The sequence below is a fragment of the Coregonus clupeaformis genome, chromosome 31 (assembly GCF_020615455.1).
Source record: "Coregonus clupeaformis isolate EN_2021a chromosome 31, ASM2061545v1, whole genome shotgun sequence".
In the NCBI taxonomy this organism is placed as follows: domain Eukaryota; kingdom Metazoa; phylum Chordata; class Actinopteri; order Salmoniformes; family Salmonidae; genus Coregonus; species Coregonus clupeaformis.
This window is the reverse complement of record NC_059222.1, coordinates 23,469,436-23,486,978: the sequence shown is the minus strand read 5'-3', so window position 1 is coordinate 23,486,978 and position 17,543 is coordinate 23,469,436.

Below are 17,543 nucleotides of genomic sequence, written 5' to 3'. Positions count from 1 at the left end.
CAAGGCTTAATGAAGATCCACACACACGCATACAACACCACTCTCTCTGATACTAACTTAGGCTATAGCACAGTATGGGGAAAATATACCTATTTGCATGTCAACAACTAAACAGGCTATATGGACCCAAACACATGATAGATGCACAAAGAACAATAGAGCAATGTAGAAATAACTACACATTATAAATCAACATAATAAGCATGAGCAATCTATAACCGAAAATAACCTAGCACCACATACAAATGCTAACAAATGCTAATCGCTAATAAGCATGCTAAATAGTCATGCATTCAGGATGACAATGCTAATGCTAATGCTAACCCTAGCGGGAGTACGCTAGCTAACTGTTTAACACGTTTAACACAAATTGTACATATTTACAACAGATACTATTTAGCTCCAAACAACAGGACATCAGGATTTTGGAACGTACATTTAGCTGCATGCACAATAAACATCAGAAAGAAAAGCAATTTCTTCTAAGGAGGTAATATAAGCAGGAAAGAAAAACAGGTTGGTCATCAGAATGGAAACTACAGACTGCCTGAGGCCCTGCCTGGTTGGGGAAGGAGATGAATCCAGGGGGAAAAGGCTGCTGATTGGCTAATAAAATTATGACGATTGAAGTGACCTTATTCTAATAGGAAAACCAAAAGAAAGTTTGGGTCTTGGAAAGGAGATGAGCTGGCCGTTTTTACATCACTACCATAAACTGCCTCCAACATCGTTTTAGAGAATTTGGCAGTACATCCAACTGGCCTTACAACCGCAGACCACGTGTAACCACACCAGCACCAGGACCTCCACATCTGCCAAATAATATTCAAGACACTTATCGTTACATGTCATTTGCAGTGTGCATGATCATGAGCAAAGTCATTGTAGCCTATCATTTTACTTCCCCTGTGAGAACCATGAACACAGGCATATCAGCCATCTTTCAATAGTTATCCATATTCAGTGGCAACATGTCATTCAAGGCATGTGGGACAGAATAATATTGAAGACATCAAAACTATGAAATAACACATATGGAATGTAGTAACCAAAAAAGTGTTAAACAAATAAAAATATATTTATATTTGAGATTCTTCAAAGTAGCCACCCTTTGCCTTGATGACAAAGTAGCCACCCTTTGCATTCTCTCAACCAGCTTCATGAGGTAGACCTGGAATGTCTAGAACAGTCTTGAAGGAGTTTCCACATATGCTGAGAACTTGTTGGCTGCTTTTCCTTCACTCTGCAGTCCAACTCATCCCAAACCATCTCAAATGGGTTGAGGTCGGGTGATTGTGGAGGCCAGGTCATCTGATGCAGCACTCCATCACTCTCCTTCTTGGTAAAATAGCCCTTACACAGCCTGGAAGTGTGTTTTGGGTCATTGCCCTGTTGAAAAACAAATTATAGTCCCACTAAGCCCAAACCAGAAGGGTAGCCATACTGGTTAAGTGTGCCTTGAATTCAAAATAAATCACAGACAGTGTCACCAGCAAAGCACCCCCACACCATCACACCTCCTTCTCCATGCTTTACGGTGGGAAATACACATGCGGAGATCATCCGTTCTCCCACACCACGTCTCACAAAGACACGGCGGTTGGAATCAAAAAGCTCAAATGTGGACTCCAAACCAAAGGACAGATGTCCATTGCTTGTGTTTCTTGGCCCAAGCAGGTCTCTTCTTATTATTGGTGTCCTTTAGTAGTGGTTTCTTTGCAGCAATTTGACCATGAAGCCCTGATTCACACAGTCCCCTCTGAACAGTTGATGTTGAGATGTGTCTGTGGCTTGAACTCTATGAAGCATTTATTTGGGCTGCAAGTTCTGAGGCTCGTAACTCTAATGAACTTATCCTCTGCAGATCTTCCATTCCTGTGGTGGTCCTCATGAGAGCCAGTTTCATCATAGCGCTTGATGGTTTTTGCGACTGCACTTGAAGAAACTTTCAAAGTTATTGACATTTTCCATATTGACTAACCTTCATGTCTTAAAGTAATGATGGACTGTCGTTTCTCTTTGCTTATTTGAGCTGGTCTTGCCATAATATGGACTTTGTCTTTTACCAAATAGAGCTATATAATTTTTTTATTCTGTTTTGCATGGTATTTTGGCATTAATATGTGTCACATATCAGTTTGCAAACAATGTAAAAAAAATAAAAACAATTTTTGCGTTAATAAAGCCGCAAACAAGCATGATCTCTTTTTTGCTTTCTTGAGGAAGGCAGCTCCAAAATGCAGGTGTTTCAGCCTAGCTCAGTGCTTTCTGTGGTGGTGGGGCAGCCAGAGGAAAATACGGAGCGTTGGGGTTGGTAATGTTATCTAGTTGCGCCGTGGTTGGCTCAGTGTTCTGTCACTCATGGGGACACTTCATCACCACAAAATGTACGGTTAGAGCCCCTTGGGTGCTGCCAGAGACTTACATTAGAAGTGTCCATCCAAGACAGCTCAAGGTCATTGGCCAGAGATAAAATGATGTCAAATCACATTATATCTACCTTAGCTTTGATTGGACTGATCATGTCAACATCTTACTTTCAAAATCTTAGCTAGCAAGCTAGACAAGTACTCATCACCATGCATCAATTGGCAATCTACTGGTAAATCCTTTTCAATCCTTTTCATATGAAGAGACATTTTAGATCAAACGTATCGGTGCTCATTGTCCATTGGACATAAACATTAGACAATAAGTTGGGAATCGCAAATTCAACAATGAGTGCTAAGGCGCCACTACAGACCCGGGTTCGATCCCAGGCTGTGTCGCAGTCGGCCACTACCGGGAGGCCAATGAGGCGGCGGACTATTGGCCCAGCATCGTCCGGGTTAGGGGAGGGTTTGGCCGGCCGGGATGTCCTTATCCCATCACGCTCTATCGACTCCTTGTGGCGGGCCGAGCGCATGCACGCTGACACGTGTCGCCAGTTGTACGGTGTTTCCTCCGACACGTTGGTGTGGCTGGCTTCCAGGTTAAGCGAGCAGTGTGTCAAGTAGCAGTGCGGCTTGGCAGGACCGTGTTTCGGAGGACTCATGGCTCTCGACCTTCGCCTCTCCTGAGTCCGTACGGGAGTTGCAGCGATGGGACAAGACTGTAACTACCAATTTGGATTTCACAAAAAATAAAATAATAATAATAATAGCTCAGACTGGGAAAATACGTAAAATAATTTTTTACAGTCATCCAACTCTGAATTCCAAGTCGGGATATCAGGCCTCTTTCTAGAGCTCACAAGAAGGACCGTCGCGCCACCTTCCTGTTCAAGTGAGCACAGAGTTTATGCTGCTGCATAAATAATGTAATATGCCAGGGAGATATGTACAGTGAGGGAAAAAAGTATTTGATCCCCTGCTGATTTTGTACGTTTGCCCACTGACAAAGACATGATCAGTCTATAATTTTAATGGTAGGTTTATTTGAACAGTGAGAGACAGAATAACAACAAAAAAATCCAGAAAAACGCATGTCACAAATGTTATAAATTGATTTGCATTTTAATGAGGGAAATAAGTATTTGATCCCTCTGCAAAACATGACTTAGTACTTGGTGGCAAAACCCTTGTTGGCAATCACAGAGGTCAGACATTTCTTGTAGTTGGCCACCAGGTTTGCACACATCTCAGGAGGGATTTTGTCCCACTCCTCTTTGCAGATCTTCTCCAAGTCATTAAGGTTTCGAGGCTGACGATTGGCAACTCGAACCTTCAGCTCCCTCCACAGATTTTCTATGGGATTAAGGTCTAGAGACTGGCTAGGCCACTCCAAGACCTTAATGTGCTTCTCCTTGAGCCACTCCTTTGTTGCCTTGGCTGTGTGTTTTGGGTCATTGTCATGCTGGAGTACCCATCCACGACCCATTTTCAATGCCCTGGCTGAGGGAAGGAGGTTCTCACCCAAGATTTGACGGTACATGACCCCGTCCATTGTCCCTTTGATGCGGTGAAGTTGTCCTGTCCCCTTAGCAGAAAAACACCCCCAAAGCATAATGTTTCCACCTCCATGTTTGACGGTGGGGATGATGTTCTTGGGGTCATAGGCAGCATTCCTCCTCCTCCAAATACGGTGAGTTGAGTTGATGCCAAAGAGCTCGATTTTGGTCTCATCTGACCACAACACTTTCACCCAGTTCTCCTCTGAATCATTCTGATGTTCATTGGCAAACTTCAGACGGCCCTGTATATGTACTTTCTTGAGCAGGGGGACCTTGCGGGCGCTGCAGGATTTCAGTCCTTCACGGCGTAGTGTGTTACCAATTGTTTTCTTGGTGACTATGGTCCCAGCTGCCTTAAGATCATTGACAAGATCCTCCCGTGTAGTTCTGGGCTGATTCCTCACCGTTCTCATGATCATTGCAACTCCACGAGGTGAGATCTTGCATGGAGCCCCAGGCCGAGGGAGATTGACAGTTATTTTGTGTTTCTTCCATTTGCGAATAATCGCACCAACTGTTGTCACCTTCTCACCAAGCTGCTTGGCGATGGTCTTGTAGCCCATTCCAGCCTTGTGTAGGTCTACAATCTTGTCCCTGACATCCTTGGAGAGCTCTTTGGTCTTGGCCATGGTGGAGAGTTTGGAATCTGATTGATTGATTGCTTCTGTGGACAGGTGTCTTTTATACAGGTAACAAGCTGAGATTAGGAGCACTCCCTTTAAGAGTGTGCTCCTAATCTCAGCTCGTTACCTGTATAAAAGACACCTGGGAGCCAGAAATCTTTCTGATTAAGAGGGGGTCAAATACTTATTTCCATCATTAAAATGCAAATCAATTTATAACATTTTTGATATGCGTTTTTCTGGATTTTTTTGTTGTTATTCTGTCTCTCACTGTTCAAATAAACCTACCATTAAAATTATAGACTGATCATTTCTTTGTCAGTGGGCAAATGTACAAAATCAGCAGGGGATCAAATACTTTTTTCCCTCACTGTATACTGTAGCTAAGAAATACTAAGTGTATGTTGTGTAGTAAGCTGTTAGTAGCCCATGTGCCTCACCCTAATAATTTGCTCCCTTTTCACCTCATAACTGACTTGTCCTTTAAGCCTTACTAGTGCATAACAGCTGAAAGAGTTATGGTCATCGAACATGAACATGAAATGGGGTACTAAACTGCAGAACACTCACAGAACATGTCTGGCACAGCTCTTGGGTGAGCCGCTACAGTATCTGCTGCAGGTTCTTGGAATCCTGCCTCTTTTTAGGGATCAGTTTGAACTTCTTGTTCTCTCCGGGTTTCACCCGCAGCTTCAGATCATTCATGTCGTGCTCTAACTGGGACAACATGGCCTGCAGACTGTCCTTCTCACTGAACTCCATGACTGTGTACACAACCTGTGGACGGAACACTATGGATTATTTACTCATTATATGACTGGGGTCATGTCCGAGGATTGTTGGTGGTCCTCTGTAGCTCAGCTGGTAGAGCATGGCGCTTGTAACGCCAGGGTAGTGGGTTCGATCCCCGGGACCAACCACACACAAAAATGTATGCACACATGACTGTAAGTCGCTTTGGATAAAAGCGTCTGCTAAATGGCATATTATTATTATTATATTATTGTGTCAGCCAACTGTAAAGGGTGGGGATCTATAAGAATACTGCAAAGAATATTCCTCAGGGTTCAACGTTTTCTCACTGGCCCGGTCGGGCCAGATGGCCAAGAATCTACTGTCCCGAACATAATTTCTACTGGCCTGGACATGGGGTATTTTATAAATGCATTAGGGTCATGCAGGGCCTAGGTTGACATTATTTCTCTATATACACTCACTGGCCAGTTTATTAGGTACACCACGTGGCCGTGGCTTTATATACAGTATAAAGCAGGCAGACAGGAATTGAGGCATTCAGTTTCTGTTCGATGTAATGTTAGAATTGGCAAAACAAGTGACCTAAGAGTCTTTGAGTGTGGAATGATTGTCGGTGCCAGGCCCGCAGGATCAAATATCTGAAAAAACAGACGCCCGCCTGGGCTTTTCACGCACGACAATGTCTAGGGTTTACAGAGAATGGTGCGACAAATTTAAAAAACATCCAGTCAGCGGCAGTCGTGTGGGCGAAAACAGCTCGTTGATGAGAGAGGTCAAAGGAGAATGGCAAGAATCGTGCAAGCTAACAGGCGGGCCACAAACAGTGGTGTACAGAACGGCATTTCTGAACGCACAGCTCGTCGATCACATATGGGCTATTGCAGCAGACGACTACACCAGGTTCCACTCCTATCAGCTGAAAACAAGAAGAATCAGCTCCAGTTGGCATGCGATCACCAATACTAGACAATTGAGGAATGGAAAAACATTGCCTGGAACATGACAGCGAGTTCAGTTTACTTGAGTGGCCTGCGCAGTCCGCACACCTCAACCTAATAGAGCATCTTTGGGATGAGATGGAACGGGCTGTTTGCAGCATGAATGTACAGCCGTCCAATCTGCAGCAACTGCGTGATGCCATCGTGTAAGCATGGACCAACATCCCTGTGGAACGTTTCTGAGACCTTGTAGAATGCCCCGAAGAATTCAGGCTGTTCTGGAGGCGAAGAGGGGTTCGACCCCAGTACTAGGTGGGTGTACCTAATACACTGGCCGGTGAGTGTATATTCAGTTAGTAATAGGCTACATTTGGTTATTATGGTAGATATTAAAAAGCTGTATAATATCATTTAGCAATGTAAGACATTATTATGTTCTTTAAAATTGCATTATATTAATGTCAAGGCGTGCTGTAGGTGCAGTGGCGGAATCAAATGCAGGACGCAGACGGATAATCCAATAAACTTGTATTGAGCCGAAACACGGTAAACGGACAACACTTGCCCGAAGGCGAAATACGCACGAAGGCGAAATGGAAACAAAACAGCGCACAAACATGTGCGAAAACTCCAGCGCAGTGGAGAGAAGCTCAACCGAGCGAAAACACGTCTGACACAAAACAATAATACACAACACCTGACACACACAACGGGAACTAAATAGGACACTAATGACACTAACTGAAAACAGGTGTGACAACACTCAGACAAAAGCAAACGAACATGAAACATACAACGGTGGCAGCTAGTACTCCGGAGACAACGAACGCCGAAGCCTGCCCGAACAAGGGAGAGAGGCAGCCTCGGCCGAAACCGTGACAGTACCCCCCCCTTGACGCGCGGCTCCAGACGTGCGCTGACTCCGGCCTCGGGGACGACCCGGTGGACGCGGAGCCGGGCGCGTCGGGTGCTCACGATGGAATTCCGTCAGGAGAGACGGGTCCAAAATGTCTGCCCTCGGCACCCAGCACCGCTCCTCCGGACCGTACCCCTCCCACTCCACTAGATACTGGAGACCCCCCATCCGACGTCTCGAATCCAAGATGGACCTCACGGAGTACACGGAGTACCCTCGATGTCCAATGGGGGCGGAGGAGTCTCCCTGATCTCACTGTCTTGGAGTGGGCCAGCTACCACCGGCCTGAGAAGGGACACATGGAACGAGGGGTTAATACTTTTATATTCAACAGGTAGCTGTAATTTATAACACACCTCGTTCAACCTTCCCAGGACTTTAAATGGCCCTACAAACCGCCGACCCAGTTTCCGACAGGGCAGGCGGAGGGGCAGGTTCCTGGTAGAGAGCCAGACTCGATCACCAGGTGCGTACACCGGTCCCTCACTGCGGTGGAGATCAGCGCTCGCCTTATGACGTCGGAGGGCCCGCTGCAGGTGGACGTGTGCAGCGTTCCATGTCTCCTCCGAGCGCCTCGCCCACTCATCCACCGCAGGAGCCTCGATCTGGCTCTGCTGCCAGGGTGCCAGAACCGGCTGGTAACCTAACACACATTGGAAAGGGGGTTAGGTTAGTGGAGGAATGGCGTAGGGAATTCTGGGCCATTTCGGCCCAGGGAACGTACCTTGCCCACTCCTCCGGCCGGTCCTGGCAGTATGTTCTAAGAAACCTGCCCACATCCTGGTTTACACGTTCCACCTGCCCATTACTCTCCGGGTGGTAACCCGAGGTGAGGCTCACCGAGACCCCCAACCGCTCCATAAAGGCCCTCCAGACTCTGGAGGTAAATTGGGGACCCCGATCAGACACAATATCCTCGGGTACCCCGTAGTGCCGGAACACATGGGTGAATAGGGCTTCGGCAGTTTGCAGGGGCGGTAGGAAGGCCCGGCATGGGGAGCAAACGACAGGCCTTAGAAAACCGGTCCACAACGACCAGTATAGTGGTATTCCCCTGTGACGGAGGAAGGTCAGTAAGGAAATCCACCGAGAGGTGGGACCATGGTCGTTGTGGCACGGGCAGGGGTAGTAACTTACCCCTAGGCAGATGTCTAGGCGCCTTACACTGGGCGCACACCGAGCAGGAGGAAACATAAACCCTCACATCCCTTGCCAACGTGGGCCACCAGTACTTGGCACTAAGACAGTGCACTTTCCGGCCGATACCCGGATGTCCAGAGGAGGGTGACGTGTGAGCCCAATAGATCAATCGATCCCGAACCTCGAGCGGAACGTACTTCCGACCTTCCGGGCACTGTGGTGGACTAGGGTCGGTGCGTAACGCCCGCTCGAGTTCAGCATCGACCTCCCACACTACCGGTGCCACCAGACACGACTCTGGCAGTATGGGAGTGGGCTCCACGGACCTCTCCTCCGTGTCATACCGCCGAGACAGCGCATCTGCCTTACCATTCTGTGACCCAGGGATGTACGTGATCTTAAAAGTAAACCTGGTCAAGAACATATTCCATCTTGCCTGGCGAGGGTTCAGCCTCCTCGCCGCCCGGATGTACTCCAGGTTACGGTGGTCCGTCAAAATGAGGAAAGGGTGTTGAGCCCCCTCAAGCCAGTGCCTCCATACCTTTAGAGCCTGTACCACGGCTAACAGCTCCCTGTCCCCTACGTCATAGTTCCGCTCCGCCGGACTGAACTTCTTAGAATAAAAAGCACAGGGGCGGAGTTTAGGTGGCGCGCCAGACTGTTGTGAAAGCACGGCTCCTAGACCGGCCTCTGACGCGTCCACCTCTACCTGGAACGGCAAAGAGGGATCCGGATGCGCCAGCACCGGGGCCGAGGTAAACAGGTCCTTCAGCCTCCCAAACGCCCTGTCCGCCTCGGCCGACCACTGCAGACGCACGGACCCCCCTTCAAAAGAGACGTGATGGGAGCTGCCACCTGTCCAAAACCCCGGATAAACCTCCGGTAGTAATTCGCAAACCCCAAAAACTGCTGCACCTCCTTCACAGTGGTTGGTGTTTGCCAATTACGCACGGCCGACACCCGGTCTACCTCCATCTTCACCCCTGACGCAGACAACTGATACCCCCAAAAAGGAGACCGACTCCTGGAAAAACAGACACTTCTCTGCCTTCACATACAGGTCGTGCTCCACCAGCCTCCGCAACACTCTACGCACCAGGGCCACATGCTCGACACGGGTAGGCGAGTACACGAGAATGTCATCAATGTACACAACCACCCCCTGCCCCTGCATGTCCCTGAAGATCTCATCCACGAATGATTGGAAAACTGACGGAGCGTTCATCAACCCGTATGGCATGACCAGATACTCGTAATGGCCCGAGGTGGTACTAAAGGCTGTCTTCCATTCATCGCCCTCCCTGATGCGCACCAAGTTGTACGCGCTCCTGAGATCTAATTTAGTGAAGAAACGCGCCCATGCAACGACTCAGTCATGGTCGCAATCAGCGGGAGTGGATAACTGTACTTCACCGTAATCTGATTGAGACCACGGTAATCGATGCACGGGCGCAAACCACCATCCCTTTTTCTTCACAAAAAGAAACTCGAGGACGCAGGGGAAGTGGAAGGCCGTATGTATCCTTGTCTCAGAGATTCGTCTATGTAAGTCTCCATAGCTTTCTTCTCCTCTTGAGACAGAGGATACACATGGCTCCGTGGGAGCGCAGCTCCTGCCTGGAGGTCTATCGCACAATCTCCCTGCCTATGGGGGCGGCAACTGCGTCGCCCCTCGCCTTACTAAACGCAATAGCCAAATCCCCATACTCAGGGGGAACGTGCAAGGCGGGCACCTGGTTTGGACTCTCCACCGAGGTAGCCCCTACGGAAACGCCCAAACATCTACCCACACACTGAGCAGACCACTCCATCAGAGCCCTCTCCTGCCACGAAATGGATGGGTTATGGGTACTCAACCAGGGCATGCCCAGCACCACCGGATACGCAGGAGAGTCAATCAGGAATAGCTGAATCATCTCCTGATGACCCCCCCCCTGCGCACACATCCTAAGTGGCGCCGTGACCTCCTGATCAAGCCCGTACCCAACGGACGGCTATCTAGGGCATGAACGGGGAAAGGAACATCAACAGGAAGAAGGGGAATCCCTAACGCTAAACAAAACTTTTTATCAATAAAATTCCCAGCCGCGCCTGAATCTACCAGCGCCTTATGCTGGGAATGTGGTGCTACCTGTGGAAAACGCACAGGCATACAAAAATGTGCAACAGAGAGCTCTGGGTGAGTGGGGCGCCTACTCACCTGGAGGGAATCCCCAGTGCGGGACCTGTCGTCTCTCTCCCCTAGGAGGCCATCCCCAGCACCTAGCCGCGGTGTGTCCTCCCCGACCACAGTTGGTGCAAGGGATTGACCCCCTAGTAAGCCGACCCCTCCTCTCTCTAGCGCCAGCGCCCCGAGCTCCATGGGGCACGGCTCGGAAGCGCTGGAAGGTGAAATGGACGGACCCCCTCGGAACGCCCGCGGGTAGCTAGCAGGTTATCCAGCCTGATGGACATGTCGACCAACTGGTCGAACGTGAGGCTGGTGTCCCTACAGGCCAGCTCCCGACGGACGTCCTCTCGTAGACTACACCTGTAGTGATCGACGAGGGCCCGATCATTCCACCCTGCATCTGCCGCTAGAGTACGGAATTCGAGGCGAACTCCTGAGCACTCCTCCTCCCCTGCCGGAGAAAGACCAGACGCTCCCCCGCGCTTTCCCCTCGGGGATGGTCAAACACCGCCTTGAAGCGGCGGGAGAACTCGTTGTACGTGATGGTGTCCGCGTCGATCCTCCTCCACTCCCGCGTTGGCCCATTCCAACGCCTTCCCGGACAGGCAGGAGATCAGGCGGACACGCTCTCATGTCCCGAGGGCGCCGGATGCACGGTGGCCAGGTACAGCTCCACCTGGAGAAGGAAACCCTGGCACCCGGCCGCGGTCCCCTCGTAAGCCCTCGGGAGCGAGAGTCGGACTCCTCGGGGTTCTGGTGCGGGACTAGGCTGACTGGCCGATGGTGCTGGCACGGAGGGTGGCGGTGGAGGCGTCCCCCAGCCTCGGATGGTGGTGATCACCTCCTGCAGTGCGGTCCCCATCTGCAGGATCTGGTCCCCTTGCTCCCGGACCCTGTCCTCCAGAGTCGCCTGGGCTGCTGCGGCTCCTGCTGATTCCATAGGTGGTGTATTATTCTGTCAAGGCGTGCTGTAGGTGCAGTGGCGGAATCAAATGCAGGACGCAGACGGATAATCCATTAAACTTGTATTGAGCCGAAACACGGTAAACGGACAACACTTGCCCGAAGGCGAAATACGCACGAAGGCGAAATGGAAACAAAACAGCGCACAAACATGTGCGAAAACTCCAGCGCAGTGGAGAGAAGCTCAACCGAGCGAAAACACGTCTGACACAAAACAATAATACACAACACCTGACACACACAACGGGAACTAAATAGGACACTAATGACACTAACTGAAAACAGGTGTGACAACACTCAGACAAAAGCAAACGAACATGAAACATACAACGGTGGCAGCTAGTACTCCGGAGACAACGAACGCCGAAGCCTGCCCGAACAAGGGAGAGAGGCAGCCTCGGCCGAAACCGTGACAATTAATTGCATTTACTTTTGTTTCTAAAGTGTACCATTTTAAGAATATTTGTTTTATACATCTCAAACTAGGACGTTGCCCATTTTAAGACAACTGCTTTTAAAAAGATACAGTTGAAGTCGGATGTTTACATACACTTAGGTTGGAGTCATTAAAACTTGTTTTTCAACCACTCCACAAATTTCTTGTTAACAAACTATCGTTTTGGCAAGTCGGTTAAGACATCTACTTTGTGCATGACATAAGTAATTTTTCCAACAATTGTTTACAGACAGATTATTTCACTTATAATTCACTGTATCACAATTCCAGTGGGTCAGAAGTTTACATACACTAAGTTGACTGTGCCTTTAAACAGCTTGGAAAATTCCAGAAAATGATATCATGGCTTTAGAAGCTTCTGATAGGCTAATTGATATCATTCGAGTCAATTGGAGGTGTACCTGTGGATGTATTTCAAGGCCTACCTTCAAACGTAGTGCCTCTTTGCTTGACATCATGGGAAAATCAAAAGAAATCAGCCAAGACCTCAGAAAAAATATTGTAGACCTCCACAAGTCTGGTTCATCCTTGGGAGCAATTTCCAAACGCCTGAAGGTACCACGTTCATCTGTACAAACAATAGTACCCAAGTATAAACACCATGGGACCACGCAGCCGTCATACAGCTCAGGAAGGAGACGCGTTCTGTGTCCTAGAGATGAACATACTTTGGTGCGAAAAGTGCAAATCAATCCAAGAAACAACAGCAAAGGACCTTGTGAAGATGCTGGAGGAAACAGGTACAAAAGTATCTATATCCACAGTAAAACGAGTCCTATATCGACATAACCTGAAAGGCCGCTCAGCAAGAAGTCACTGCTCCAAAACCGCCATAAAAAAGCCAGACTATGGTTTGCAACTGCACATGGGGACAAAGATCGTACTTTTTAGAGAATTGTCCTCTGGTCTGATGAAACAAAAATAGAACTGTTTGGCCATAATGACCATCGTTATGTTTGGAGGAAAAAGGGGGCCCTTGCAAGCCGAAGAACACCATCCCAACCGTGAAGCATGGGGGTGCTTTGCTGCAGGAGGGACTGGTGCACTTCACAAAATAGATGGCATCATGAGGAAGGAAAATTATGTGGATATATTGAAGCAACATCTCAAGACATCAGTCAGGAAGTTAAAGCTTTGTCGCAAATAGGTCTTCCAAATGGACAACGACCCCAAGCATACTTCCAAAGTTGTGGAAAAATGGCTTAAGGACAACAAAGTCAAGGTATTGGAGTGGCCATCACAAAGCCCTGACCTCAATCCTATAGAACATTTGTGGGCAGAACTGAAAAATGTGTGCGAGCAAGGAGGCCTACAAACCTGACTCAGTTAAACCAGCTCTGTCAGGAGGAATGAGCCAAAATTCACCCAACTTATTGTGGGAAGCTTGTGGAAGGCTACCCAAAATGTTTGACCCAAGTTAAACAATTTAAAGGCAATGCTACCAAATATTAATTGAGTGTATGTAAACCTCTGACACACTGGGAATGTGATGAAAGAAATAAAAGCTGTAATAAATCATTCCCTCTACTATTATTCTGACATTTCACATTCTTAAAATAAAGTGGGGATCCTAACTGACCTAACACAGGGCATTTTTACTAGGATTAAATGTCAGGAATTGTGAAAAACTGAGTTTAAATGTATTTGGCTAAAGTGTATGTAAACTTCCGACTTCAACTGTAGATCTGCCTAGTGGCCAAAGCAAGCTAGACAAGACGAACGCTAGGTGTCTATTTGTAGCTTTCGTTTTGCAGACTATCAACAGTAGCCACTAGTCTTACTTTTGTAAATCACTTTCCCTAAAATAAATAAGCTCAGCGATTGGATTGATGAGCGCTTCTTTTTAATCTAGACAGTTTGCATTTGCCGTGTGAAAGTATCAACTCATGTACTGCTCAAGTGCTTGAGAAATTGTGACTTGCGAGGAGCGTGGTCGAATTCACGGCCAATCACATTGCACATAGATAAAAAGCGTGACTTTTCCGCGTGTAGTCTTCAATAGTTTTCAATGGCACTGCGATATAGCAGGTAAATGTCAAACTAGAACACCAAAATGCGCTGAGAAGTTACTGGCCCGACATGTTTTACTGGCCCCAGGCCAGCAGACTATTGTGTGTGTCATTTCAATCATAGAAATAGAATTCAAGTCTGGGGGCAGAGATCGGGAGCTGCAGTAAACTTTGCACCATTTGTTCTCTTTACAGGTTCTGTTGGAACCGCTTCATAGAAGACCTGCCTCTTCAGCTTTAATGTGACCTCCATTTATTTGTGTTATGTTTTGTCAAACATTACAGCCTTGTTTTGTTTAACAGCCATGTCATTTTAGCTAAGATGACTACAATGGAAATATTTATCTGTGAGTTTATCCTCAATAATTTGAATTAATGTACTTTTTTCAATGTCTGGGGGATAACCTCCATGTACAGTGGGGGAAAAAAGTATTTAGTCAGCCACCAATTGTGCAAGTTCTCCGACTTAAAAAGATGAGAGAGGCCTGTAATTTTCATCATAGGTACACGTCAACTAAAAAAATTCCAGAAAATCACATTGTAGGATTTTTAATGATGAATTTATTTGCAAATTATGGTGAAAATAAGTATTTGGTCACCTACAAACAAGCAAGATTTCTGGCTCTCACAGACCTGTAACTTCTTCTTTAAGAGGCTCCTCTGTCCTCCACTCGTTACCTGTATTAATGGCACCTGTTTGAACTTGTTATCAGTATAAAAGACACCTGTCCACAACCTCAAACAGTCACACTCCAAACTCCACTATGGCCAAGACCAAAGAGCTGTCAAAGGACACCAGAAACAAAATTGTAGACATGCACCAGGCTGGGAAGACTGAATCTGCAATAGGTAAGCAGCTTGGTTTGAAGAAATCAACTGTGGGAGCAATTATTAGGAAATGGAAGACATACAAGACCACTGATAATCTCCCTCGATCTGGGGCTCCACGCAAGATCTCACCCCGTGGGGTCAAAATGATCACAAGAACGGTGAGCAAAAATCCCAGAACCACACGGGGGACCTAGTGAATGACCTGCAGAGAGCTGGGACCAAAGTAACAAAGCCTACCATCAGTAACACACTACGCCGCCAGGGACTCAAATCCTGCAGTGCCAGACGTGTCCCCCTGCTTAAGCCAGTACATGTCCAGGCCCGTCTGAAGTTTGCTAGAGTGCATTTGGATGATCCATAAGAGGATTGGGAGAATGTCATATGGTCAGATGAAACCAAAATATAACTTTTTGGTAAAAACTCAACTCGTTGTGTTTGGAGGACAAAGAATGCTGAGTTGCATCCAAAGAACACCATACCTACTGTGAAGCATGGGGGTGGAAACATCATGCTTTGGGGCTGTTTTTCTGCAAAGTGACCAGGACGACTGATCCATGTAAAGGAAAGAATGAATGGGGCCATGTATTGTGAGATTTTGAGTGAAAACCTCCTTCCATCAGCAAGGGCATTGAAGATGAAACGTGGCTGGGTTTTTCAGCATGACAATGATCCCAAACACACCGCCCGGGCAACTCCAGAGTCCTTTAGTTAGATTTTCACGAAGAGCTTGGAATTTCCCCAAATCAATTTTGCAAGGACATGGAGAGTGTCTAGTACAATGTTATTGTCACAAAATTGTGAAAACAGAGTGTGTTATCTATAAGCCTCTACAAAGTCTTTTTGATGATTTTATAATAAGTGCCAGGTGAAGTGGGACATTAATGTTTCTAATAAGAAAATAGTTTCCCACTTCATCAACTAAAGTGTCCCACTACAACTGAAAGACACGCTTTAGCAAAAGAAGGGGTCTGATGTTGTTTTAAGGAGGGTTGCATCCACTGAATAATAAACTATCAACTTGTTTCATCATAAAAATGTAGATACAACCTTAATTCATTGAAATAAACGTTAGTTGAGGAGGGTAGGCTGATTTTGATTTTCTACATAGCGATTTACCAAAAAGTGTCCCACTAATGCTGACTTCACCTTAGGAGTAGTAACACCAATGACGGTAAAACCAATGACACATTTTTGGTAATTGAAGATTTTCTTAAATGGAGGCCACAAATGCCCAAATCTAAGGTAATTAATGAACACTTTAACCCTTAATTTACAAAAGTGATATGATTAATCATTTTGCTCACAATGTAATTTTCCATAATTTACATTGAGTAACACCAATGACACTTTGTATTTAGACACACCAAATGATCAATGGAATCCTCAAATTTATGACATACTAAAGGGTGTGATTAGTTAATAGTTTTCGTTAATAAAGACTGCTCCCCAAAAATAGTTTGCCACTCAAGGTCCTTGTATATCTTTGTAATGTGATTTTCAAGGTGTTAACACCAATGACATAACACTTAGGGACACACATTATATATATACAGTGGGGGAAAAAAGTATTTAGTCAGCCACCAATTGTCCAAGTTCTCCCACTTAAAAAGATGAGAGAGGCCTGTAATTTTCATCATAGGTACACGTCAACTATGACAGACAAAATGAGGAAGAAAAATCCAGAAAATCACATTGTAGGATTTTTTATGAATTTATTTGCAAATTATGGTGGAAAATAAGTATTTGGTCAATAACAAAAGTTTCTCAATACTTTGTTATATACCCTTTGATGGCAATGACACAGGTCAAACGTTTTCTGTAAGTCTTCACAAGGTTTTCACACACTGTTGCTGGTATTTTGGCCCATTCCTCAATGCAGATCTCCTCTAGAGCAGTGATGTTTTGGGGCTGTCACTGGGCAACACAGACTTTCAACTCCCTCCAAAGATTTTCTATGGGGTTGAGATCTGGAGACTGGCTAGGCCACTCCAGGACCTTGAAATGCTTCTTACAAAGCCACTCCTTCGTTGCCCGGGCGGTGTGTTTGGGATCATTGTCATGCTGAAAGACCCAGCCACGTTTCATCTTCAATGCCCTTGCTGATGGAAGGAGGTTTTCACTCAAAATCTCACGATACATGGCCCCATTCATTCTTTCCTTTAACGGATCAGTCGTCCTGGTCCCTTTGCAGAAAAAACAGCCCCAAAGCATGATGTTTCCACCCCCATGCTTCACAGTAGGTATGGTGTTCTTTGGATGCAACTCAGCATTCTTTGTCCTCCAAACACGACGAGTTGAGTTTTTACCAAAAAGTTATATTTTGGTTTCATCTGACCATATGACATTCTCCCAATCAGCTTCTGGATCATCCAAATGCACTCTAGCAAACTTCAGACGGGCCTGGACATGTACTGGCTTAAGCAGGGGGACACGTCTCGCACTGCAGGATTTGAGTCCCTGGCGGCGTAGTGTGTTGGTAGGCTTTGTTACTTTGGTCCCAGCTCTCTGCAGGTCATTCACTAGGTCCCCCCGTGTGGTTCTGGGATTTTTGCTCACCGTTCTTGTGATCATTTTGACCCCACGGGGTGAGATCTTGCGTGGAGCCCCAGGTCGAGGGAGATTATCAGTGGTCTTGTATGTCTTCCATTTCCTAATAATTGCTCCCACAGTTGATTTCTTCAAACCAAGCTGCTTACCTATTGCAGATTCAGTATTCCCAGCCTGGTGCAGGTCTACAATTTTGTTTCTGGTGTCCTTTGACAGCTCTTTGGTCTTGGCCATAGTGGAGTTTGGAGTGTGACTGTTTGAG